This window comes from Marmota monax, unplaced genomic scaffold (genome assembly GCF_021218885.2).
Source record: "Marmota monax isolate L192 unplaced genomic scaffold, Marmota_monax_Labrador192_F-V1.1 WCK01_AAM20220418_F8-fsc00125, whole genome shotgun sequence".
NCBI classification, from domain to species: Eukaryota; Metazoa; Chordata; class Mammalia; order Rodentia; family Sciuridae; genus Marmota; species Marmota monax.
In genome coordinates, this window is record NW_026695235.1 from 9,626,873 (window position 1) to 9,653,889 (window position 27,017).

Sequence of the window (27,017 nt, forward strand, 5' to 3'; positions counted from 1 at the left end):
AGAGAGAGAGAGAGAGAGAGATAATGAGCAAGGGTGTAATTTCAAATTGGAAGCTGGTGAAGATAAAGCCCCAGGAGAAATAAAAGCCAACACAGTCCACCGTGAGCCCACAGTGCAGCAAGATTTGCAAATAAAATTGCCTTTTCCCTCTCTAAAAGGCATAACTGCAAACACCTGGAAAGTTGTTTCTGGCATGTTTTTCTTAATGGGAGAAAAATGAGAAGGAAAAAAAAACCCAGGACTTGTCCTACATGGCTCCTCATTGATTCATGGAAATGCCACGTGTTAATGCTCAGCCGGCTAATGGCTCTGCCTGGGTGTGATCTGCTGAGGCAGCGCGGGGCACGGAATTGATTAGTTCCCTTAACGAGCCTGTGCTAGTGCTGCCACCGGGATGGAAGGCACAAAGCAGGCGAGGTGGGGCTGAAAGCCCTGCCCGGACAGACGGACGCAGCCAGCACAGAGGTGAGGCCGGGGACAGGCGGCTGCTCTGGCTTCTCAGAGATTGTGCAGCTGCCACATCCGGGCTTTCTCCCCAGGCAGGAGGAGGGGCAGGCACGATGAGCCGCTGCCCACGCCTGACCGGCACTGGAAGGAGCCTCTGCAGCCCTGTGTGCCCCTCCTCACCTGCGCAGCCCTCAACCTCCCTCCTGTCGGCCGCTTCCCGTGACTGGGGAAGAGACAGGATGGGCAGCCGCAGTCCTCACTGCTGAGTAACTACACCCTACGATCTTAACCAGAATGTTCTAGAGAAGGCAAACAGAACAAGGCTGTTAAGGAAGTCAGTTCAGTCAATGGCTGCCCATGACATACGGACAGATGGGCGAGCCACAGGGGACGGCTGCTCCAGGAAGCTCGACTTCAGGCAGCACAGGGGACGGGTGCCCGGGGAGACGGCCGAGCCCTTTCTTCCATGGGCTCTGCTTCATGACGGGCTGGTACAGGGCCCGAGCTGGCAGAGGGGAAGCAGGCACAGAGAAGGATGCTGGCCCAGCCCTGTCCTCGTCCTGACCTCCACCCTGCCACCACACATGCAGCACACCGCACACGCCATGCACACATACGTCACACGGCACACACAACACACACAAACACTCATGACATGCCACACAGAGCAAGCCACACGTGCAGTACTGTCACATACATCACACAACACACAGGCATGACACGGCACACACGGCACATACAATAGCACATGTCACACACATACATCACCTAGCGCACACGACACACATACATGACATGATACACACAGCACATGCCACACACATCACACATCATGCACACATAATCATAGCACACAAAACACCTAATACGCAGCATACACAGCACACACTACATGCCATACATACCATATATATCACCCCACACACATGTACATATATATACTCCTATGCAGCATACTCACCACATACAGCACACACAACCCACATATGCATGCTAACCACCAAAGTACATAATACACACATACATATCTCACATACCACACACCACACAGAACACACATGCACCACACACCACAAAATACCAGCATACACACCACTGCAAACCCGTATACACTATCCATCACACACACACACACCCCACAGAGCATATAAATCACACAGTGCACACATGCCACACTACATATGCCACTTATTCCCATACACAACACACATGTACACACACTCCACACACATCACATGACTTATACATGCATGCCACAGCACACATTCAACATGCAACCATACACTACAACACAGATACCACACCCCACACACGTCACACAGCATGCCACATACCTCATGCCAAACACATCACACATAGCCCACACATGCATAAAACACAGCACACCACACACATCAGGCACCAGAGACACTTTTACTCTACACCATATGCACTATCCACACATACCACAGAGCACACAACCCCCCCACACGAACACACACACAGGAACACACACACCCCATACCCAAAACAGTCCTCCTGCATGCACACCACACACTCATACCCACCACCACAAATATATCCCACGTGTGCACGGCACATATACACGTACCGCACTACACATCATGCACATGGCTACCACGGCACCACACATGCATGCAACGCATCACACCTCACACACACCTGCGGCACACATCGGTGCCACATTACACACATGCACACCCCTGCACATGCACCCCACACACACAGCACTCATACGGCACACTCCGCGAACAGGAGAGGAGATGCGAGACAGGCTGCTCAGCCCTCTGTGGGTGTGGACTCAGGAGGCCTCGTGGGGAAGCCTTCTCCTCTCAGTGGAAGAGCAGACCTGAGCATGGCCTGCTCCTGGGGGGACAGCTGAGCCACCGTGGCCTGTGGCTGTGTGGGGACGTGTCCTCATAAGGAGTCCCCTGGTTCGCAGCCTAGAACACCCACGTGCAGCAGTGGCCCTGGGGCCTGCCTGTTGCCACCTGCCTTCATGAGACTCAGTTTCCCAACAGCACAGAGCCCCAGCCCCAAGTGTCCAGGCCCTTCTGCTGGCCTGGGTGCTGGCCCTATGGTATGTGTCACTGCACCTGTGCGGGGTGGCATGGGGAGGCGGGGCCGAGTGGGGTCTGGCTGGTTCTGGCGTCCCTCCTCTGGGTGCTCTCAGGGTCTCCGAATCCCTGGGCTGACGACTGTGGGCCAGGGCATGTTGGAGAGCTCAGTGCTGACCCTAGGTCGTCAGAGGCACTGGGTGTCCAAAGCTTTGTCTCTCTTAACTGTGGGACCTAGGAGATTTCACATGATCCCGACACCTAGAAGAGATGTTCTGGAGTCAGCTGGAGGCTTCAGGTTCCAGAAAGGATGTATTTGATTCCGGTTCAATGAATGGATTTTCTTTCTAATGAAGATCCTTATAGAAGACTCTTTAGGAACCTGATAAAAACCAGGATAATATTTCAAATCAAGGCTTTGGCCTTTGAGAACTTTAAATAATAGTACCTGTTTTTCGAAGCCTACCAGTACATACAAAGCATCAAATGATAAGGCTTCATACAAAAAACTGGAAAGGTGAGCTTAACCCTGGGGACACGCCATGCAGGAGCTCATGGTGACATGCTTCTAGTTACAGAGAGGGCAGCTCACACCAGGGTGTGTACAAGAGACCAAGTGCATGAGAGGCTTTGCCAGTTGCTCAATTTCTCCTCTAAATGAAAATATAATACAACTGGAGAAAGGTCAATGTATTTACAGGTTTGTTTTTAGTGGTTTCAGTTTTTCTGAACAGAGAACACCAGGAGGCAGTGGGAATCCAATGGCAGGACACACCATGGTAGCAGTGACCATTTCTTTCCAACTTCCTATGGCCCACTGTTCTATAGATGGTGCACGGACGTTTTCTCATGAAATCCTCAGAGCATCTTGCATTAGGAGTCTGGTTCCACTATGGTGTTTGGACAGGAGAACTGAAGCTCTGGAGAATCAGCAAGGTACGGGGGCTCACATCTTGGAATGGCCCACAGGTGCTGTCAGCTAGACTTGTGGTCCCACAGGAACTCAGAGAAGAGGACCTCAGGACTGGCTTCCCTGGTGACCCGGGTCTCCTAGATGAGGAGGGGTGTGTGCTGGTCTAAGGACTGAGGGATCTTGCAGGAGGGAAGCACTGTAGAGTGGATGGTCACATTGAGGGAACAGCTGACCAGGGCACAGTTGAGAGCACCCCTAAGGAACAATGAGAGCTGAACCCATTTCTAGTCTCTTTCTCAGAATCACACAGAGACCTTCCAGAGCAATCCCCATGTCTGCCCACACAGTCCTGCTGATTCTGCAAATGAGTGACAGGTCCAGGAGTCTGCTTTTCCTCTCTGTGATTTGATGTGCAGTGAGAACACAGGGCAGTGAGGGATCTGGATATGCTCAGGGCTGGGGCTCTGGATGCACTCTGGTGGGTGCTCTGGCCTAGGTCTGAGCTTAGTGCTCCATAAGTGCTCCTCTACTCCAAGGAGAGGCCTGGTCCCCAGGGTGGGGTGGTCTTGGGCCTAGTGGAAGGTCTTCAGGTCCTTGAGAGTATGAAGTAGCTGCCATGGTAGTTCCAGTGCAACCACTTGAGTCCTCCCAAAAGGACAGGGCAGTCATAGAAGGAGTAAGCCTGGCCCCGGCCCCTCTCTACTTGCTGGCTTGAGATTGCCCACTTGCACTCTCACCATTACTACCCATCAATGGCCACTGGAGTCGCACCAGAACTGAGCTGATGTGGGTATCAGAATCTCGATTCTCCAAACCTGAAAACTAAATAAACCTGTTTTCCCTATAAGCAGGCTGTGCCAGGCATTTTGTTATAGTGATGAAGACCTGCCTAATACAATGGGGCTGTTTTGTGTTTCCAGGACCTAGCACAGTATCTGGGGGAGGATATCCTTCTAGTGGATGGATGAGTGAGCACATGGGTAGTGGAGGAACTGTAATCTAATAGAATTCTTGACTTCATCTTGCAGCCATCTGAGTTGCATTTGCAGGATGGGTGCCTCCTGCAAATAGGCACAGAATATATTTCTTACTTTCTTGAATTGAGAGACAGATTATAATTCTCACTCTGACTCACTGGCTAGCCTTCAGGAAGGGGCTTGCTTTGGTCCAGGATTGGTCAATGCGTACAGGAAACTCTGGGTTAGAATCAGTTAACCACGTCTGTTCAGGAGGAGGCATCAGAGCCCCAACTCTGCACTGTGCAATGCTCAAGGAGAAAGGACACTCACAGGACACAGGCTGGCACTCCACAGAGCAGACTGCAGGGCCCCGCCTGGACTGGCCGGAAGGCAGCTCACTGGCCATTTCACTCAACACTGACGGAGTTGTGTCTCCTGCAGAACTCACGTGTTGAAGCCCCGGCCCCAGCCCGACTATGGAGACAGGGTCCATAAAAACACAGTCAAGTAAAACTGTGACTGAGAAGGTGGGTCCTAATTCAATCAGACTGAGGCCATTCTGAGAAGACAAAGTTTGGATACGCGGAGCCCAGGGATGCAGTCATGGAGAAGACACAGACAGAACACAGCCACCTACAAGCCAGGGAGAAACCAAATTTGCTGACATCTTGATCTTGGACTTTGAGCATCCAGAATGTGAGAAAGAAGAATTCTGTTGTTTTAGTAGTCACCCGGCCCATGGGCTTGGCTAAGGCAGCCAAAGCAAAGAGCATGCTCCGTTTCAGTGTCCCCTGAGACCCTCACGCTCTCTGCATGCACAGATCATCCTGGGCTTCTTAAACTCCCAGCCTCCCGAGCTCCTGCCCAGAGTCGGACTTGGTTGACAGGGATTGGGAACTCCACCCGGAGGGACATGGATTCCACAGCTTGGTAAATGCTTTCTGGATGGATGGATGGGAGGATGGACAGTTTCCTTCTAATAAGAGTATAAAGCCAAATCGAGACAATTTTATGACATTTCTCACTTCAGTAAGTAGTGTTTGGGGAAAGATTCAAGGGATTTATCTGCAGTTAGGACCCTCATTACAGGATGCACAGACATGAAATTCAGAGCTGGAAATGGGACTTGTAATTTAAATCTGAGGAGACACGTGACAGTCCTTTTTAAAACACATTTTAAAAAATGCAAAGTGCAAGACTTTGATGTTATTTTTGAAGAAGTTAAAGTCAGGCACAGATACACTTTTATTAAATCTTACAAATAAGAAAACACACACACACACACACAAAAAAAAAAAACCTTCATTTGTTTCTGTCTCAGGTTTTCGGCCACAGATGCATATTCTGGGAGCTGTCAAATCTAGGCCGTTTTCCCAACATAACAGGATAATGGGCTGTTTCATGAAGAATGTATGCACTGTCTCCCTGCATCTTTCCTCCCTGATATTTTCTTTTTCTTCCCTTGGTCACAGGAATCACAATCGGCCCTGTTTCCCGTGCTACTGATGACTTAATATGCAACACAGACATTCAAAGCCACAAAGATGCTACAAGTAATGTAAAGCCCCTGATAAGGAGCAGTTTAAGTCATGGATCAAGAGCAAATGTCTTTATTAGAGATGATGATACACAAAGATGAAATCTGGCTGGAGTGTAGAAGGTAGTCAATTCGATTATGGCAAAGAATTGAAAACTGAAATTGACCCATATTTATGGAAAAACATCACGCTTTAATACAGAGATGCCTTTTAAAATCATTTATTGTTTAGTCAAAACGTGTATCCACCAGTCATGTGGGACGTAGGTAAGAACTCCCAAATCCCGCGGCCAATCTTCAGGAACACAAGGTGCCTCTTTTCGGCTTACTGTCACAGAAGCTCAGCTGTCAGCAGCAAACACGCCCATAATTTACAAAATACTGTCACATTTGGTGGCATTGGGTCATAGGGCCAAATCCCACGTGGTTACTACTCAATTGTTTTACCACATTCATTTCTAAATCCATCTTGATTTAGTAAAAAGGGGAAATGAAACAAATATTTTGTTTTGTGTAAGAACTATTTTTCCAAAGCATCAGACTGTGGAAAGTGTCCTTCTACACTACAAGTATTTCCTCTGTAAAGCACAACGGGTGGAGGGTGGGTAATGTGTGATGCCAAGGACCCTGCACTGTGGCCCGTGGGCTTCCAGCCACAGGACTAACTGCAGGAACTCAAGCGGATGCTCGTCACCAGGGGACAGCCATGCAGATGGAGCCAACGAGGGGGAGGCCAGTCCAACTTGCTGAGAAGAAAGACATGTGGGTGCAGCCTCAGTCCTGGAGCTACATTACCCTGACAACCTACAGGTAGGGGGCTTCCGCAGGGTCCTGAGTGCAGAATTCCCGTTGGTGAGGAGGACTCTGAGCACCATCAGCGCCAGGCCTCTGCCCTGCGGCCATGGACTCCTCTGAACACCCCCACCTCCCCACGCTCACTTTAGGGGTCTTTCCTAGGATGAGGTTTCAGAGGTGACAGAAATGTTGTCATCAAACATGAAGTCTGTCCGAGGAAAGGTGGTGCATTAAGGATCAACGTCACCTTCACAGGAGACAGCCCTGTGGCATTTCAGTGGGGCTAAGGCGTTGCTGGGCTCCGATGCCTGGAACACAACAGCTGCTACTCTCCCCAGCCCCGGTTCTAGGAACCAGAGCCTCCCTGGACTCCACCTGGGCAGGGCACTCTGCAGCCCTGGAGTCCGCACACGCCGCCGGCACGCGAATGCACCCTGAGGTCTCTTCCTGACTTTCCTTCCAGCTCCTCTTTGCTCTCAGCAATGGTGCTACGCATTCACAACAAAAATCTGTAACATCATAGAGTTGTTCAAATTTTGCTCCAGAATATTAAAAGAAGAAAAGCTCAAGCCACGAATATTCATGGGGAACACTAACTCATCATTGTGAGAGCAAGTTTTTCAATCCTATTATCATCACTTTATTGACGTGTGCAATGAAGGAGTTGTAAAAATTCAGAATGCTGAATTCAACCAAGCTGTTAGAAGGATGTATACACTATGATTAGCTTAGAAAGGCCGATTTCCCCATAAATTATAACAGAAACAAGTTCTTTCTTCACCCATGCGTATGAGTGTCGATTCTCCTAGTGCATCTGTGTCCTTACTTCTGCATTGTTTTTGAATTTTCTGTAATGTTTCTCCATCAGATATAATTGAGAAAATAACTACAAATAGCCTATTAAGTGGTATCAACCCAACAATTAAAAAGATATGATCAGGCTTAAATTAATGACATAAAGTAAACTTTGAGGTATTGTGGCTAATTTGATGCAGGGTCTTTGTTATTATTAAATAAATTTGGCAGATCTCCAAGAAATTCCATCACATAAACCACACGCCAGGTCTGCTTCCTTCTGTCTAAAGTGGCAAACTTGCTCGTGATAGGGCACAAACAACAGTGCCAGCCGGCACAGGTGTAGGACAGAACCCTGGTGTCGTTGGAATTAAAACTGTATCTTATTTAATAAATCATGTCCACTCACAATATTCCTCCTGGAACTACTTACCTTCAAAAGTCATCAGATAAGAGCAGTTGACAGCTATTTTTCACTGGATGACTCAGGAACCCCAAGACTTTCAACATGAACAGAAATGTGGCCAGTGTACACCATGCCACACATCTGCGTGAAAAATAAGATGCTCCACATCGTCCTGCTGTTTCTAAACTTCCAGATGCTCTGGAACCATCCGCCCATGTGTCTCCCACTTTGAAAGTGCCAAATAACAACCCTGTGTGGACAGCACTGTGCTGCTCATGGGCAGGGAATCATCCTGATGTCGGAGACACAGAATGAATTAACTTGGTAGAGCCAAGGGAGTGAGTCCAGAATGACGAGGAAAGCAGATAAAAAACCAAGCTGGGAAAACCGTGGTGGGGCTCACATTCTTACAACACTAGGATTTTAATGCAGTAAAACAAAACCTCCAGTAACTGCTGGGTTGCCCATATTCCCAGGGGGGAGATTAAAATAATTCAACAGCCTCTGTAAATGCATAAATCAGTAATTAAACTGAAAAAAATTTTCTCCAACTGCAAATCTATGCTAAACACCACACACACACACACACACACATGCACACACACTCTCATACACACACAATAAAAACTGCTCAGCAAGTTATGACGCCATGGTACCGACTATCAACCAAGTCATTCCCATGCTTCCTATTTTAGAAATTGCCAGTTGTGGTCTTTCATTGGGTGAAGAAGTCCCAAGGCATGTGACATCCCTGGCTGAGGCATGACGAGGCTTCCTGCACTTTAATAACTTCTCATGAACTGGAAAGCAAAGAGCAGGTGCCTGGAGAGGAGTGGGGTGGGGGGGGGTGGAGCTGGGAGACAGAGCTTTGCTTTCCAGGGCAGAGACCTCCAGCCTGACCAGTCCTGCAGCTCAGTAGCTGGAGCCCCACCCACACCTGGAGGAACAGCCCAGATCTGGCCTGGAACGTCAGGACTGGGTTCTGGGGTGGACTTAGGGATCAGCTGCTGGAGCACCTGCAGCTCAGTCCTCATCCAGGGCCTGGCACCAGGGGAGGACGCCATCTACCACAAGGACAGACTACAGTTCCATTCTGAATCAGTGTTTAAGGCTGCAAGGCTTGAGGGTCACCAAGGGAATTGCTGAGCACAGTTATAGAGACAGAATCTCTTAGAACCTGCACAAACAGTCGTGGAATTTTATTGCATATTTATATTATTGTGAACCTCCTATTTGATTCAACAGTTAGCGTGTTCTCCTTCAGTCTCCTGTAGGTTCAACATTCATCTGTGGACGGCTTTAAGAACTGACACGTCTCTGTTCTCATTGGAGAAGTGTATGTGGTTGCAATATTTGCTCACATCCTTTCTGAACCGTCCCACCAAAAATCTCCACTCCTCGGATCTGCGCCTTTAAAAGCAGCTCAGTCGTTTCTTCCAACCAGAGTGCTCTGAAGTCTGTGGGAGGAAGACCCTGCCCCTGATCCTTCCAAGCCTCAGCTCCTCGCCCCTCCTGGAAGCTCCCTTCCACCCCACTAGCCCACGGCAGCAGTGCATTTATGCTGTGAGTGTTTCAGGGCACACGCAGCTGATTAGTCAGCCAGGACACACCTCAGCTTGTTCTGATGGAGATACACTGAGCTGTAGGGGATGACTTGTGTTTAAGTCAGGCTCACTCAGACCGATCCCCTCTGCTGGTTCGCCTAGGGGTGGGCGCCTGACCCTGTTCTGGCCGGTGACATCAAAGGAGAAACTGCTGGGCTTACAGTAGAGCCCCGTGAGGGACAGGCCCCTTTATGCTGCAGGCCCCACGTGCTGATCTGATGCCTGTCCCCTGTGCCCATTTCCCCCAGCCAATGGGGCCATGCTTCCCTCAGGAGAAATGGCCTGGCGGATGAAGAAGGAGCGGGAAGGTCCGGGTACTTTTGGTTATGAGTCCAGCTTGAGCTTCAGAAGCCTGTGTGTCCTGCAGGACATTGAGCTGATGAGGTAAGGGAGAGATGCCTGACACGGTGTGATTTGTTGGAGCTGGCTGTCCCACCAAACACTGAATGACAAGCGGTGGACCGGCTACAAGGGGCCCTGTGCTTGACCCTGAGCTGAGGACCTACCCACAGAGGCCTCATCTGAACAGAGGAGATGCCACCAAGGTCCATGTGCGTTGTGGTCAGCTGAGCTGGGGGGCCTGGGCCTGTGTGCAGCAGAGGCTCAGCCCAGCAGGCTGGAGCAGGGGCCAGACCCCTTCTAAAGAAAGGATTCACCCTTGACAGAACTCTGAGACCTTGCAATGTCCCATCTGGAGAGTATGTCTTTGGGTCCCTGGGACAAGGGACCCTACAAAGTAGCTTCTGATGACAGTGGAATTCATTGTCCTGGGGCCCTGGGCCCTGCTTCCTCAGAGGGGCCTCCGGGGTACTGGAGATTGGCAGTCCAGGCAGTCACGTGAGTACTGCACCCCACGGGACCACTCCTGATACCCGTCCTGGGCACCTCGGGTGGGATGAGCACCCTAGCTATCAGCACAGCTGTGCCTGAGAAATGACGTTTCAGCCAAGCCTTGGGCCACAGTAAAGACGCAGCCTCGTAAGATGGCACCACTGGCGGAGTGGCCTTTGCTGGTGGTACACTCTCTGACATGCGCACAACGACAGAATCTCCTAAAGAGGCATCAGTCAGAACGTGTCCCCTTGGCTAAGCAGTGGGTGGCCATGCTTTGTGTGTGGTTACACTTGCTACTGGGGGCACTGAGCTCTGTCCCTACAACTCCACGGCCGAGGACGAGTGTGGGCCTGGCCTCCTCAAGACTCCTCCTGGGCTTCTGTCCACGTCCTGATTTTAATCTGTAGCTTTTCACTGCAATAAAACTAGAATCATAAAAATGACCGCTTTTCAGAGTTCATGAGTGCTTCTAATAAGCCCTCCCGCCTGGGTGATCCTGCTGACTCCCAGGGAAGCCGCTGTCCTCTGTGGGTTCCTGCTGTAGTTTGGAACTTCGATGTCCCTCAGAGGCCTGCGGTGGTCCTGAGGGTGACTCTACTGGGAGGCTGTGAAGTCTTCAGGAGGTGGAGCCCAGTGGTAGGTCACCCGGGCGTGCCCTTGCATACGTGAGGATGTGCTGCTTTGCCACATGCCCCAAAGCCACAGGGCCAGTTGACTGTGGACTAAACCTCCAAAACTACGAGCCAGAATGAACCTTTTCTCCTTGTAAGTTGATTACGCCAAGTACCTGTTGCAGGACTGCAAAGTTCCTTTCCACAGCACAGCCTGGGAGTGGTGGAGAGAGCTCTGCTCGGACATGCACAGGTGGAAGTGTGTGGGACGGCCTCCTGGGCCTCCCCGACCTCCAGCGGGGCACCTCAAAACCAGGCACTCCCAGGATGCCTCAGAAAGGCCATAGAGATTGCTGAGAGAGCATTTTTCGCAAAGGTCGCATATTGAACTTGGGACCACAGAGGCCCAAAGCATTCATCCTGGACTGAGGGCACCGGGGAGCTCTTGTGGATGCCCATGTTGACCATGGGTTGATGCCGCGAGGGGGAAAGACCTCATCCTCCCAGTCTGCTCTGATTCCTGATCCCTAGGTTGGACTCCTGGACACAGATGAAGCCCCTCACCTACAGGATGGAGGGGGGCCTGAATTCACTGCCCAACCCCCAACTTGATTGTGATCACCTGAACAAAATGAAGTTAAAGTTCTATCATGTGGTGTACGTTCTAAATTAAGCCCGACTCTGTGGTTTGGGTCTGGATGTCCTCTAGGTGTCAGGTGCTCAGAGGTGCCACATACGGAAAGGAACTGGGTCGTGAGGGCTCCTCCCTCATCAGTAGGTGCACTGTTCACTCATGGCTGCATGGGCCACGGGGAAGGGGGACCTGGCTGGACGGGATGCCGGGGACCGTTCGTCTCCTGCCCCTTCCTCTCTCTCTGCTTCCCAGCTCCAGTAGCTGAGCGGCTTTCCTCCCCCATGTCCTTCTACCACCAGGAAGCGCTGCCTCACCTCAAGCCCAGAGCAGTGCAGCTACATAAGCCCCAAACCCCTGACACCAGGAGCCAAAACAGACCTTTCCTCCTCTAAGTTGTTTTGCTCAGGTTATTTGTCATAGTGACAGAAGCTGACTGACACAGCTGTAGAAAAGTTAAACACCATTTCTAACATGTATTAGTGACTTCAATTCACACTCATTATACATGTAAAAACATGAGCCTTTTAAACACTGTGTAGTATTCCTACAGATGGGAAAAATCTCTTCCTTAAAAGCCCTCTGGACTATCAGAGGAATGAACACCCAAACACCCAAGTCCAAGTCCTCTTCCACACCTAACAGGGATGGTTTCCAGGCTGAGCACACTCTGAACTCCTCAGTTCTGGAAAGCATTTCTGCTGCCTCTTTGATCTCAGTTCCTGTGGCAGGACTGTGTCTCAGTGGCTCACTGTCTTAGTTTCCTATTGCTCTATAACAAATGTCTACAAACTTTGTGTCTTAAAATTTATTTTCCTGTATTTAGAGCTCAGAGTCCTAAGCTGGCCTCTGTGGACTCAAATCAAGGTCTTGGCAGGGCTGGAGGCTCCAGGGGAAAGCCTGTCTCATTTTGTCCAGTCTGCAGGCTGCCCACACCCTGGGACACGGGCCCTTCCTCCATCTGCAAAGTCAGCGGCAGCTCCTTCAGTTTTTCCTACATCCCACTATGCTGCATGCAATTTTCCTTCCTCCTCCTTTCACTCATAAGGACCCTTGAATTGCATTGGGCTTCCTCAAGTGACTCAGGGAATCTCCCCACCCCAAGATCCTTAATCACATCTGCAAAGTCCTTTTTGCCACAAAAAAATAACATACCTACAGATTCCAAAAATGGGGACATGGATATCTGCTTCCCACATTCACTAGGTACCAGATTCTGGGCCAAGCTTTAAGGAGGCAGCCACATTCTAAACACCCTCTCTGCCCGTCCAGGTGCTCTCCGACTACACAGGGAGATACGCACACGCACGCCGGTTTACATGAGGTGGTCATCTCTGGAGCAGCCAGAGGGACAGCAAGCCTGCAGCTCACTTTCTTGCAGTGCACCGTCCATGGCAAACACACGTCTGTTCACATCTTGCCAGAGCTAGGTGTTTATGCCCCTCTCTGGTTCCCACTGAAGGAACCCAAAATACCACTCTTGTCTTTTCTGATGCTGTGGCAAAACATAGTACTCCAAGTGATTATAAATAATAAAAATGCACTTGTCCCAGTTCTGAGGCTGTAAGGCCAAGCTGAAGGCCCCGGTAGACTCACTCAAACCAATCCCCTCTGCTGGTTCGCCTAGGGGTGGGCGCCTGACCCTGCGCTCTCCCTTGCAGGACGGAGCACTGCTGCCACGTCCCCCTGGGGGAGGCCAAGAGGCACCTGCTGGCTCTCTCCCGCCACGCTGGTGAGAGCACTGGTTCTACTCACGAGGGCAGAGTGTTCAGGACTCACACTCTGCCCCACTGGGCAGCAGGTTCCGATGCAGGGATTTTAAGGATACACATTTCCATCATCGCAACTCTGCTTTATCCATTTATGGCCATTTTCTATCTTTCTTAGATTCTCTATTTTATTTTCACACACAAATGTTAATGGTCTTCATGCAGGTGCCTCACCAGTCCCTCCGAACGTGAAGAAGGTTCGCCTCTTTTTGCAAACCTCACTGCCCTGTTGTGCACAAGTGTCACTTGCTCCATTAATGGCTACACTGTCGTATAAGTGGTGTGTGTGTGATTTCTTTGCTCGGGCCTCAGGTTGACAAAGGAAAAGGAGCAATGTGCTAGTTGATGCTTCTACACAGAAAGGATCTATCCACACAAACTTGTTCTTTTAAAAGAACATTTTTGGGCCACCATCGCTGCTTTCTGTATTGTGCTTGAGGTGGCTTCTACCACAAGACAATGGATTTCATTAATTCAGTGTTTTCTCCTAGCTGTCTTTGATGTTGGCAATTTAAAGGCCAGAGTTTAATTACATATGACATGTGGGGAAAATGGCCGTGCCTGCTTCTTTCAGGCCAGTGGCAGGAAATCAAGAAAGAGAAATCACCAAATCCGTTAGCCCTGCCTAAGCGGGGCACAGTGGCAGAACGTGTCTCCTCTTACCTGACACAGATCCAAGTTGAACACAGATCCATTTGCTCACTAGACAAAACTACCAAGTGCTGACCGCATACAAAGCACGGGTCCATGTTAACCCCTCAGAGCAAGTAAAGGGCCCCAACCATGTGGTTACATCCAAAGTGTTTGAAAAATTAAAATCTGCACTCAATAAAGATCAGACCAAATCCAGAGCCTTTAAGAACATTGTGTGTACTGGAGAGGCTGACCCTCTGTGAGCAACCATGAGCTGGTGGGTGAGCTGTCCACACCCCACCCATGGATGGGTCTCTCTGGACTGAGCTTGAGTGGGTGGGGTTAGCTTAGCCTGACTCTGGTGAGCTGAAGGCTACAGAGTTATGAGCAGTGAACATCCGGGGCAGGACACTCTGCCTAATATTGCATCCCCAGAGGTCACTTTTGACTGACATAAGAAATACATCAATAATTAGCCCTTAAGATGCAATTCTCTGTTGGCCTAATTAGCAGGCCATGTTCACGAGTAATAAAAGCAAATAAACCAAGGTACAACTCCTTTTAAAATACAAAAGGGGTTAAAAGCAGCATTAGGGTGCTGATGCAAAAAAAAAAAAAAATAAAAGTGGAATGGACCAAGTCCAGAGTCTGAGGAAGGTGGTCCAGCAGAGACGGGCAGAAAGGTGTCTTCTGCGATGTGGCAATTTTATTAGGGAGTGCCAGACAGGGGGAGCATGCTGTTGTCGGGTCGGCACGAGTGGTACCAAGTGGAGCGTCCTGACTGCTTGTGTATGCAGAGGATTTCTGCAAGGCCACACAGCTAATGGATCACCACAGGTCGGCAGTGGAAGATGGCCTGGGCCTCTGGAAAGGTGGGAGAAGGACTGACTGAGGCCGGGCTAGAATTTTCTCTGTATTCTTTCTGAGTTTTGAATTGTGGATGATGAACTACTTACAAAAGTAAATAAAGTAAAAACAAGTCAGTAGCAATCTCCAGCTCAGAAGTTAGTGGAAACAAATGGCTTGTGAATACAGCTAGTTCGTAAGCATTGATGTGCCGGGCACAGGGGTCCAGGAAGGCCCCACTGAGATCAGGCTCTGGAGAGCTCGCAGGCCATGAGCTGTCATGAGAGCGAGGCTTCCAGGGGGAAGAAGCCCGGAGCAGGAAGAGAGAAGCTGGCTCCTTCCGAGACGGTGCCAGGACGAGATGGACCGCAGCAGAAGAGCACAGAACAAAGACGACCACACCAGCGTCCCTTCCTGCCGGGTCTGCAGAATTAACATGGAATTTCTGAACCTCGGGTCTGCGAGACACTGACCTTCTCGTTTTTTGCCGAGCCCTCTGGACTAATGTGGCCTCAAACTGCTTCTGCCGTGGCTTGAAAATTGACTAATATGTGGTTTGCACTTCACAAGGATAAACATCACCATTGCAACTGAGCCAAACTGACACGCTCATAGGTCACAGTGAGCTGAGCAGGAATTTCATCCCAAATCCTCACCACGGGGCATCGTGGGAATTTTACGAGAATCTTCATATTCATGAAGCTTAATTATAGCAAAATTGCCAATCTGTAAAATACAGCTGCATTTGAATACTACTTTCAAGTCTGAAACATGAACAAGGAGACTACAGTCCCCTCGAGATGCCCACGGTTTGCACAGAGAAGCACCAGTGAGAGGGAGGGGGCCGGGAGGAGGGAGGGCGAAAAATAAAACAGATCAAGAGGTGCTTTATTTACCCAGAAAAATGCAAGTGCCAATCACAGGAAGGGGCTTATTATGTACTTGTAATCAACCATAATATTCAAATTGGTGAATAAAGAATCAAATAAAGTCATGAATTTAAGACATTAGTCCTAAAGATAATACAGATTTTAGCTACTGAGAGGCAGGGGACAGTGCAGAAGCTGTCACGCGTTCCTTTTTGGTCTGCTAATGGGCCAGAGAGCCTGCATCTTTAAGTCCCTGCAGTGATCAACTCTAGATGCCGAGCGAACACTGCCTGGGGAGGAAGGGACGCAGACCGGGGTGCCTGAGCAGCTCAGGAGCAGCACTGCCCTCCTGGTCTGCCGACCTGCTTCCAGAGTCAAAACTATGTACGTGTTTCTAATCATTTGATAAAATCTGAGGCAGCTCGGTCCTGGCACAATCTTGATTTTCTAGCAAAGAAATGACCTCAGCCCTGTGCATTCTCCTCCCCACGTTCGGAAGGGTTCTGGGTGTGCTCTGGTCCCACGTAACACACAACACACTTCCGGTCCACAACTGCCTGGGCTTAAGACAAAGCCAGGCAGTTTCCCTGTGCTCCCACCAGTTCTCACGGTTGGCTGAGATCACCAGCGAAGGCTCGCGTCCCTCTGTGGTCAAGCATCTCCTGACACTTTTAAAGCGCGAGCTGATGAGCACACGGGAGACAGCACACGGCGTGGCCACGTAACTCCCAGGTAAGCAGAGACCAGGGGCATTTTGGAATTTGAAAAGACCTTTGCCTAACAATGTCACCTGGTGAGCAAGGAGGTAGGTGTGGCCATCACAGGGACAGAGCCCCTGAAGTTGCACAGATCAAGGAACACACACCCAATGAGCAGCAGAAACAGGACCTGGCCATGGATCTCTTTAACTGGAAAATCCAAGTCCTTAAAGGCTGGACACTGCTGCCTGCCTCCAGACCCTGAAGAGATGACCAGAGAGGAAGGAGGGGAGCTGGGCGGGGAGGGAACAGGATGTAAGAGGACAGGGAAGGGGCCATCAGTTCTGATGAGCAGGGAGGAGGCTGGCCGCTGGCCAGAAGGCATGTGGGTTTATACTTCAGAGCAGCAATGGCCGCTCACGTCCTCGAACCTTCTCTGCAATTCTAAAACCAGAAGATACCTCAAAAACGAGAAAGCGCTCTCCTGACTCCCCTGCGGGCCAATCCTGGATCACAGTGGCACGAGGCTCTATGGGTCCTGGTTTGCTGCACACAGAACAACAAGTCCAGGTCCTGCCGCAGTGCCCCTGAGAGAGGCAGAGACCTGCAGATTGACACACACACAGCCGCAGTTCTGCCTGAAACCCAGGAAATTACGAAACACACATGCCCCCCCCGCCCCCCCCCCCGTGGTAGGGCTGGGAGCAGGGGCATCTGCTGACCAAGAACCCCTCCCCCCAAAATGTCCTTGACAATCAGAGCAAACAGAAAACAACTTGTGGTTGAAACCAACCAACGACAACATGAACTTAATAAAAGGAAATGCACGTCAATAAGCTCAGAAACAGCTGCTGCTGTTCCAAGGGAACCCACAGCCCTGCTGTGGTGATGGCCCTCCACTCCCCTCCCTGCAGGCCTGCTCCCTGCTCCTGCTCTGGGTGCTGAGCATATTTGTACGCCCCTGGATCACCACTGTGGGGCCTTGACGTTTCAGGAAGTAGGACATCTGGGGCCACTATTTCTGGATTTGAGGTGATTGATAAAATGCCTGAAGTGAATATTAGCATGTAAAATATCACTTGCATACATTTAAAAGGCATTCCAAATGACAGCTTCTATGCTTGCCAATTCACAAGGTACATGGTAAAGGTCCCCAAATATGCCTAGAAAAAGTGAGTGGGGTCTTACTTCTACTTAACATGGTCATTTGCAAAAAGAAAACGAATTAAATGGGGCAAAGTAAAACCTCAGCCTGTGCGTTGGATTTAAGTACCTGTTGTGTTGTTCTCTGTCCTGTTTCTTTGAAACGCATTCTTTCAACAACAAAAACACCCCTCACTGAACACCTGGTCTGTGCCAGAGAACAAGAAGAAGGATCCAAGAGACGGCCTCACCACGGGGAGATTCCACAACTGAAATGACAACTGTGCGCCATCCACCGCATCTCCACAGGGTTGAAGACAAACTGACCTTTCTCAGTACAGATGCACACTGTGCTCATGTGCTTCCTTGCTGCTGGTGGAGTTTGAGCTGATTAAAGCAGTAATAAGAGATCACCCCATGACAGGGACAGGATCCCAGACTCCAGGCACAGCAGGGGGTCATACACAGGAGGTCCCTGGAGATCTCTGGAAGCAGGACGTCTGCTTGGTCTGCCCAAAGGGATGAGGCAACAGGAAAACAGTGTCCAAAGCTAGCCCTGCTTCTCTGAGCCAGTCTCTTGCCTGGTAAACGAATGCCGGCACTGTGGACACCACGTAAGTAAACACTGGAAGGAATGAGTAAAACTGTGCGATTGAGGTTGTTTTGTTACTGAAATATCCCTATGAAGACATGCCTCTGGTTTTCGAAGCACTTACGGAATTAGAGCACACACACGCACAGAGCCAGCCCCTTGGCAGCCTCTGGGGACCAGGGCTTGGAACGCGCTCCAGACCTGCCCTGAAGCGTGAAGAATGAGGCCATTAAGCTGTAAAAAACATTCGTGAAAAGAAGGAAACCCTAGATTTATGAGCACTGATGGTTCCATGAGAAACAAGTGTCTCAAGAAGGCTCACTGACTCTGGCACCTGCAGCCTTCAGCTCTGAGGACCCCCCTCTTTACAGCCATCAAAATTACTGTCAGAACAGATGCATCAATCTGTGTGCATGCTTTGTTTTAGGCATGATGGTTCCCGAGTGCTAGCTTGAGACTGGCCTGCTGACATTCAAGAGCACACCCATCAGAAGGGACACCTCGGCCGGAGCCTGCGCTGACCCAACCTACTCTTAAGGAAGAGCACTGGATTGGCCTTGGAGGAACCATCCATGATGAATATGGAACCAAGATACCAGCACTATGTCCCTAGCCATGAAGACTGGCTCATAGAAGGGCAGGTGATATGACCATCCCAGGGACTTTGAGAAAGGGCATTTTGGTTGGCCTGCCAAGGCGCCAACCTAACCCAGAGATAAGTGCAGGAGACTGGCAGCAAGAGGGAGAGGTGCTGCTGTCAGAGCTTTTAGGACATCTTGATACAGCCAGGCCTGAAGGCAGATAACCCTAGAATTTTCATGTATATTGCTCAATGACATCATCTTTTATTTCTTGTGTCACTTGCATTCAAGAGTCCTGACTGATATAAATTATTTCCCAACTTTAGAACTCATTCATTGCTGAAAAAATGAATGAGATATAATACTTTTGAATTATAAGCTTATAACATACCTGTGTGTGTGAGTGATTATGTGTGTGTGTGTGTGTGTGTGAGAGAGAGAGAGAGAGAGAGAGAGAGAGAGAGAGAGCACTCAGAGAGAGTAAGCGCAAAAACCCAAACTCGAATTAGGCCACAAGAAATGCATGAATGACACTCATGGTCACAAAGTCACCCTTCCCTTCCTAAGTGTCCTCACCTGCACATGTCCCCTTATCCATAGGCCTGAATAAAAAGCAGAAATGCTGCCAACAGTCCAAGAAATACCATCTCCACCCGGACCCTGTGTATGCAGAACCAGCTGAGAAGTCCGTAGGGAAATTTGCATTCACATGGAAGGTATCACAGTCTATTTTCTGTTACTATAATTGCAAACAACAGACTGAGTAGTTTATAAAGAATAAAGGTTTATTTGGTCCGTGGTTCCAACGACTAGAAGTTCAGGATTTGGCAGCTGCATCTTCCAGGGCCTTCCTGCTGCAGTGGACTCTATAGGTCCCCAGCAAAGCATCACGTGGTGAGACCCAGCAAGACTGCTTGCTAAGTGGGGGGTCTCCTTTATCTTACAAAGTCACTAGCACCATCACAGAGGCCCACCCTCGTGACCTCATCTCATCTAATTATCTCCCAAAGGAGATGGCCAAACACTGTGGCTGGACTGTTTCACCCTCTCAGTTCCTCCTTAGGGGGATTAAGTTCCAATGGGAATTGTGCTAGGGACACAAACCTGGCAGAGAGAGCAAATAGGGACCCTCCCCAGGACCCCCATCCTACAGTCCCATCATATTGGCCGAGAACTGGGCACTGTCCTTGGGTGTCATCAAGACCTGCCAGAGTCTGCTCCTTAGAAAAGGCATCCTCAGGAACAGGAAGAGGTTCCTGTCCGCTCACTCTGGGGTGGAAGCAGAGGACCTGGGCTTCAAGCCACCCAGATGGGAGTCCCCACCCACAGCATGGCAGCCCGCACACCAGCCTGAATGGCAGACGTACATACATTCAACTTGCAGAAGAGCTTCCAAAATATGCACACAGGGGCCCGAACCCAGCCCCAAAGACAGACCTCGGAGGCCGCTGGCATGTGCAAGACTCCACCCAGGTGGATGACATACAGCAGGGCTGAGCGCCCACCGCCTTGCTGCCCGGGGCAGCCCTTGGACCAGGAGATTCCACAGCACCATGGGGCTCGTTAGAAATGCAGAATCCCAGGCCCTGCCTCAAACTGCTGAGTCAGAATTTATTTTAATTAACAAGATTCTCAAGAGATTCACGTGTGCCTAACAGTTTAAGGAGCACTGCTCTGGGAGAGAGGAGATAAAGGTTTGTCTATCGGATTAATAGGGTGTATCAAAATGGGCTCCAAGTCCCACTGGAGGAACTAAGGACTGTGGAGTGGCCTGAAGATTCAGATGGGCTACAGACTGCCCAGGAGGAGCCCCTCTTCAGTCCTGCAGGATGATGCTATGAAAACAGAGTGAATAGAAAAAGAGAAAGCATAAAAATCTAGCTAAGATGAGGCCAGGTGGTAGAGGGTAGACAGGCTCCAGCTCAGGAGGTAGCTGTGTGACCCCTCACCCCAATACGCACGACAGATTCTAAGTTCCCTGGGTGCAGGGCTTGTGATTCTGCTACTCACAGCATGTCTACCAAGCCAGGCACAGAATCTGCACGTAGTAGGTGTTCATTAGGCAGTCATTGAGTGACATGGCGTCCTGAACAGGGGAAAGTTCCATCACTTGTTCATTTTGGCACTTCTCTGATTCCGTGCCTCCTCTCTGTGGTCTACTTAGATTATTTATTTTGAAAACAAACCAAAAACTTGGCAACAAGGAGCTCACCCACAAACAACCCTGTAGCAGACAGACAGGAAGGGTCCATGTCCCTGGGAGCACCGTGTGCGAACTCTACCTAGCAGGTCTCCTAATGGTAGCGAGTGCATGTAGCCCCGGGGGTGGTCACTAAGCACACAGTCACTGAGCCACCCCCAGCCACACTTCTAACACCCACAAACAGCCCCCTACCCCTCCCGGGGCTCAGGGTCTCGTGCCTTCCACTTGGGCAACACAGTGTTAAAGGACACCCACCTGCTAAAATTGCCTTTACATTTCCTCAAGTGTTATTACAATTTTAATCCTATAATTTACTTATTTTTCATTTTCTAAGGATTAATTTTTTCAACCTATGCCTATAATAGAAATCAATCCAAATTCAATATCATCAGCAACATTCTTCGAAACCGTACTAGGAAAATATAATTCTCATGGCGGTTTTTGAGGCTGTCTGTAAAATAGAATACCACCACTTAATAGTGTTTGAGGTCAGTTTATTCAGGTCTTTATGGAAAATCAATTTTTTAATGTTCTTATTTAAAGAGAAAAGATGCAATAATTTTCAATTCAAATGTGGTAAAAGACACACACTATGAAACTGACCATCCTGACCACTCTTACGAGTGAGTACAGCTCAGGAGTGTCAAGCACAACCATGCTGTTGTGACCCCTCACCGCCCGGCCTCAGAACCCTCTACCTAGCCACATCTGACTACCTGTCTATTAAAGAGCTTCCCATCCCCTTTTGCCGCCCCCCAACCTCCATTCTACATTCTATGTTTATGAATTTGACTACTCTAGAGATCTCGCCTAAGTGAAACCAGGCACCACGTGTCCTCTTGTGTCCTTATGCGATCACTCAGCATAATGTCATCGAGGTTCATTGCCATTCAACCAGGTGTCAGAACTTCATTCCTTTTCAGGGCTGAAAAATATTCCATTGTAGGTCTGCCCCAGGTTTTCCTGTTCCTCCATCTGTCTATGAGTATTTGCATGACTTCCACTGTGAGTCACGCTTCTGTGGACCTGAGTGTACAGTAACTTCTTAATGATGGATTTTTAAAATCATGTGCCCAGTTGTTTTTGTACCAGTGATTGAGCATTCCTAACTAAAGCAGAATTGATTTAAATAAGTAGCAGACAAGTTGAGTGTTAAAAAATATGATTTTCCTCACATAGTTTGTATAAGAGAAAACCCCTCGAGCTTCATCAAATAGAGCTCTCCTGTTCACTTAAGGAGAATCCACCCTGACTTACAGGCAGGAGCCGAGAAGAACTCAGAATCACGGCCCTGCAGCATGAAGGCCTGAGCAGGCTGTAAACACTCGGGTTAGAAACAGCACAGTGAGTTCCCAAAGAGACCCTTGTATCCGGGACCACGCTTGCTTTCTTGGGGAGATATAAAAGTTCATTTTCCTCACCTCATGACTGTAGGAGAAAATGTATGCACTGCTCTAAATGGAGGAGTATTTGGAGAGAGATCAAAGAGAGCAAAGGAAATGATCCAAAGTTTGGAAATTGTAAAACTTATAACAAGAGGTTAAAAGAATTTCTTCTTAAGAAGAAAAGGTTGAGGTTCTAGCCTGAAAAAAAAAAAAAACCTTTACACACTGACATGAATAAAGAAAGGGATAACTGTGGGCTAAAAAGAAAAATAGTTTAAACTTATGAAGGTGAATTAGAGTCAGGCTCCTCAGAAGCCCTACAGAAATTGAACATGGAACGTCAGGAGAATATAAGGCCATGCCCAGACAAAAGAGCAGAGCGATGCTGTATGAGTCATGTCAGCTGTTGTAACAAAGAGCACCGTGTGGGAGGCTTCAATTACACAAGTTTATCTCTTCATGGTTCTGGAGGTCAGAAGCCCAAGCCAGGGCTCTCTTCAGACTGGCAGAGAGAGGCACTGCTCCTCTTGTCAGGACACTTGAGTGGGTGGCCTGGGGCCCCCATGGTAACCTCATTTGACTTTAGTTACTCCTGGAGCACCCCACCTGCAACACAGTCATGCAGGAGCTAGGACTTCGACACGGGACATTTAGGGGGCACACAGTTGAGTGTTTTTGTACTTAGCTAAATAAAAGTAGCCAGCACATCGTGCCTAATACCACCGCACAGGCAGGACACACGTCCACCTGGCCTTCATGCTTCTCCGGTGCACGCGGCTCACTCTCCTCCATTTCCACTAGTCTGAGGTCAGAGCAGGGACGCAGCGCAGTCAGCGAGGAGGCAGAGCTGCAGCACCCAGGACAAAGGCCAAAGGGCCCAAAATGAGAAGGCAGCTCCCAGGAAGGCGGTTGGCAGGGCCGGCAGGTGTCCTGAAGCCCTGGCCAGGCGGGCCTGGAGGCCGTGCTGGTGAGCCTGGGGTGAACAGGACCCCCCACATGCCCCAGGAAGGCAGTTCCCACGGGCTTTCCCTCCACCACAACTACTCCATTTCTGGTTCATAAGAGTAAACCCTAGGATTTTTACCTTTCCATAGCCAAAATACAGAGTCTCCCTCAAGGATCGCTTGCTTCTCACCTGTGATCCCTCAATACTGCACTCACTCCATAACGCGTCATAACCTCCCCAGGCATCACTCAGACCGTCCCCTCTCCCCTGCCCCCGATGGGCCACTCAAGTCATGTCTCCTAGCAACTCTTCCCATGAAGCATTTGCTGCAGGCTCCTGATTCTCCACACGCAGCGTGGCACATGGACCCAGATCCAGCAGTTCACCACTGTGCCCACAACAGACCCAGACGCTCCGATGACCGAGAGGAGGGACTGAGTCCCTGGCCCTGGCCTGCCCTGCCCTCCCTCTCCAAGCTCCTCTTACTCTTTGCTGTGACCACGGTGCCTCTCTGCCTGGGGACCTGCATGTGGCAATTCCCTCTTGTTACTCCATCTTTGCCACACACCATACCTGGACCAGCTGGAGGTGGCCACAGCACTGCCTTGTTGTAGTCAGGATAAAAATGACAGCCAAAGAGGTACAGAAGGGAATTAGAGTCCAGCAAAACCCAGTGTCTGTATACTGTAGTCCATAAAAATAGGACTTTCAAATCCTTTCCACCTACCCACGGTGTTTGCTCCTGTGCAAATATCTAGTGCACGTCTAACCCTGAACCACCCTTCCCAAGGCCTCAAGGAAACCTACTTCATATAAACCAACTGTAATGAACTTAACTTTCAAAGTATATTTTCTAATTTGTAAAGGAATAACGCAAGTCATCTAAGAAGATAAACTAAAAATAAAAATTAATTAAAAAAATTAAAACTGCTATGATCACTTTAGGACTCCTGGTGCATGGGACCGTGATGCTACTGTTTGATACGTTATTTCCTAAAAGTTTTTTTGAACCCAGAACCCACGTAACCTTTTCTCTGTGATTTTTTGTATTTGTTCTGTTTAGATGTATGTGCGAGTGATGTATATTTTGACTTATTTATACAAACACAGAGTATATCTTATTCCCTATTCTTTTGATCTTGGGAACACAGCAAAATACCTGCTGTAATTAGCTGGAAGGAACACTCTGGTCTCAGAGGAGCACTGCTAAGAGGAGCATTTTCTTTAGAGTTCTAGTCTAGAATTCCAGGCCTCATAACCAGCAGAAAAACACTTCACTTAATGCATCGTTAATTTTCAAAACACGGCCTTAATAATCTGCTTGCTCCTGCCTTGACGGGGTGCTAATAATTTAACTGTATATTTTCAAGGTTCAAGTCAATCTTGGGGTTTGTTCTGCTGGTTTTTCTCCCAACTTTTCATTATGAAACATTCCAAACACACATAAGGGCAAAAAGAGAATAGACGAAACCTCCACCTACCCACAACCAACTTCAGCAACTATTATCATGCTGGATGCTGCCCTCCCAACCGGATTATTTTGCAGCAAATCCCCAAAATCATAATGGTATTTGTAAAAAACTAAATATCAGCTTATTTGTTATATAACATAAAAAAGCCACAACTCTCACCCCATCATTTGTATGTATACACACACACACACACACACACACACGATGCACCTTTCTGCGTGGTATAGCAAGGTGTGTGATGGATATTGCTCCAGTTTAAGTTCCTGTTGATAGGAACTCAGTGTAAATATGTGTCCCAGACTACAACTGGGGCCAATAAGGTAGCTGACTTTCATCTGTCAGATGGGTTCCATCCACATAAACCCGTCAACAAAACCAGGTCAGCGGGCTAGAGCAGAGAAGAGGAAAGAGATCAATAAATCTTTGAATTAATCATGCATCTGCCAGAGAGAATTATGGGTACACAAAATGAGACAGATATGCAGGGCCTATTTGCTTTCTCTCTCTTCTGGTTGGTCTTTCATTTCCGCCCAATGTGTAGTCTCTCCTGGAGGATTCTGACCCAACTGACTGCACTCCTGAAACTCAGTGCAAATTACGGTTGTACCTGATTCATAGTTCTCATCCCACCTAATTCTTCCAAGAAAGACTTTGAGATTAAAAATGCATGAGTCAAATGTAAATCATAGGGAAAAAATGTCAAATTGTTGTATTTGTTTTTTAAATTCTGGTCACATAGGATCACCATTATAAACTGAACCCCACATCTTGTGTGATGAGGTGACATGCAGAGCCTCTGCAGAGGTTCCCCGCTTCCACCTTGAACACCCACGTTCCGTGCAGAGTTAGGAATGTTCCACACGTCTGCAGCCAACAATTTACCTCACACTTCCGAAGAGAAATGGCCTGACCCACAGGTCTGCCTTCCTTCCTATTCTCCTGCATAACATCCTCCGAGGGTGGTTATAAAAGACCTATAAATCCATAGCCACTATTAGTAAAAGTTGGCTTCACACGAGATCTAGAATTTAAAATAGAAGTAACTACAGACACATTTTTTTTTCCCAATGACAGAAAACGGGTGTGAAATCTATGCGCTCCTCAGCTATGCCATAAATGTACATTTTAAATTAAAATACATGAAATTGGCTTTCCCACTTCATCATCATCCTTAAAAAGATGACGACTATCCATGTTCTTACTATGTATAAAGGTTTTGTTTTTTAAAGTCACAATATAAAATTAAAAATACTCAAAACAAATATTCTGGAAATTTTGATAAAGCAAGAGATGAGCACATGTGCATTCATCTTTTAGACCAGCAAATCACTGCCAGTAAACAAAGAGCAAGGGATTTAGGGAAATAAATCTGTGTTCACTCGTTCAGGACCATAAATAAAGCAGGTGAAGAGTCATTGAAAACCCTGCCTCTGTGGCTCGCATCTAAACCCGGCTTCAGGGCTCCATGGAAACTGTGTGCTGGAGACCCCCTGGAAGCCCAGCCAGCAATGGGATGCCTGAGTTTTCTTCCCAGGATGAGACTGTGGGCACCCACAGGAGAGGAAATGATCCCAACACGGACTGGCTTGTGTTTTCTTACTGAGTGGCCAGGCACAGAAGAACACAGCTGAAGAGGGAGTGGCCGGGACATAGATGGGACATAGTCTGACAGAGCTTCTACCTTCTGAATAAATTGAAAATTACCGACAAGTTTGAGATCTACTTTTTCTTGACATTTCATTGAGCACAGTAAAACTCCCGCAACGTAAACATAAACAATTTTTCAAAGGCTTGTATCCTAGGATAACATCTCAGAGAACAAACTGTCTCCCTTGGCAGTGGGATCTGTGGAAACGTCACGTGCATCCGGACTGTGCATCCTTTGGCTCTCCACTGGGAGCTAGCCTGGCTGCGTTCCCTTTCGGGAAATGGCCCTCCTCAATTCCAAGTTCATCTGGCTTTCTCAATGATAGGGTTTCAATTCAAATGGATAACAATGCCGAAGACTAAAAATTTCACCATCTAATTAGGGCGGGGGCTCAATGTGGCCTTTCTTTCCTAATATCATCCGTAGTTCTAAAATGACTGGATGAAGACTGTTTATAAAAGCCCCTCTCTTTTCCTGGTACAAGAACAACTGTAGTAGAAGACACGGCTACAAGGGCCTGGGCACAGAAGGACAGAAAATGTACATGTGGAGAGGAGTAAAGAAGCTATGTTAGGAGGAGAGCAGGAGTGAGCTCTGAACACGTCAGGATGAGTAGAGCTGCAGAGAGGGATCTGCCCACATC

At 48.7% G+C, this 27,017-nt stretch overlaps 1 protein-coding gene and 1 long non-coding RNA gene across 3 annotated transcripts in view; one reads left to right on the forward strand and one right to left on the reverse strand.

The window, feature by feature from the left end:
• Dscam (DS cell adhesion molecule) overlaps window positions 1–27,017 on the reverse strand; it is a 668,205-nt gene that overhangs the window by 506,654 nt on the left and 134,534 nt on the right. The window lies entirely within an intron of this gene.
• On the forward strand, window positions 16,260–19,110 carry LOC124089162 (uncharacterized). Its single transcript, XR_006850634.2, has 2 exons — window positions 16,260–16,438; window positions 18,567–19,110. It is a non-coding gene; the product is annotated as an uncharacterized LOC124089162 (long non-coding RNA).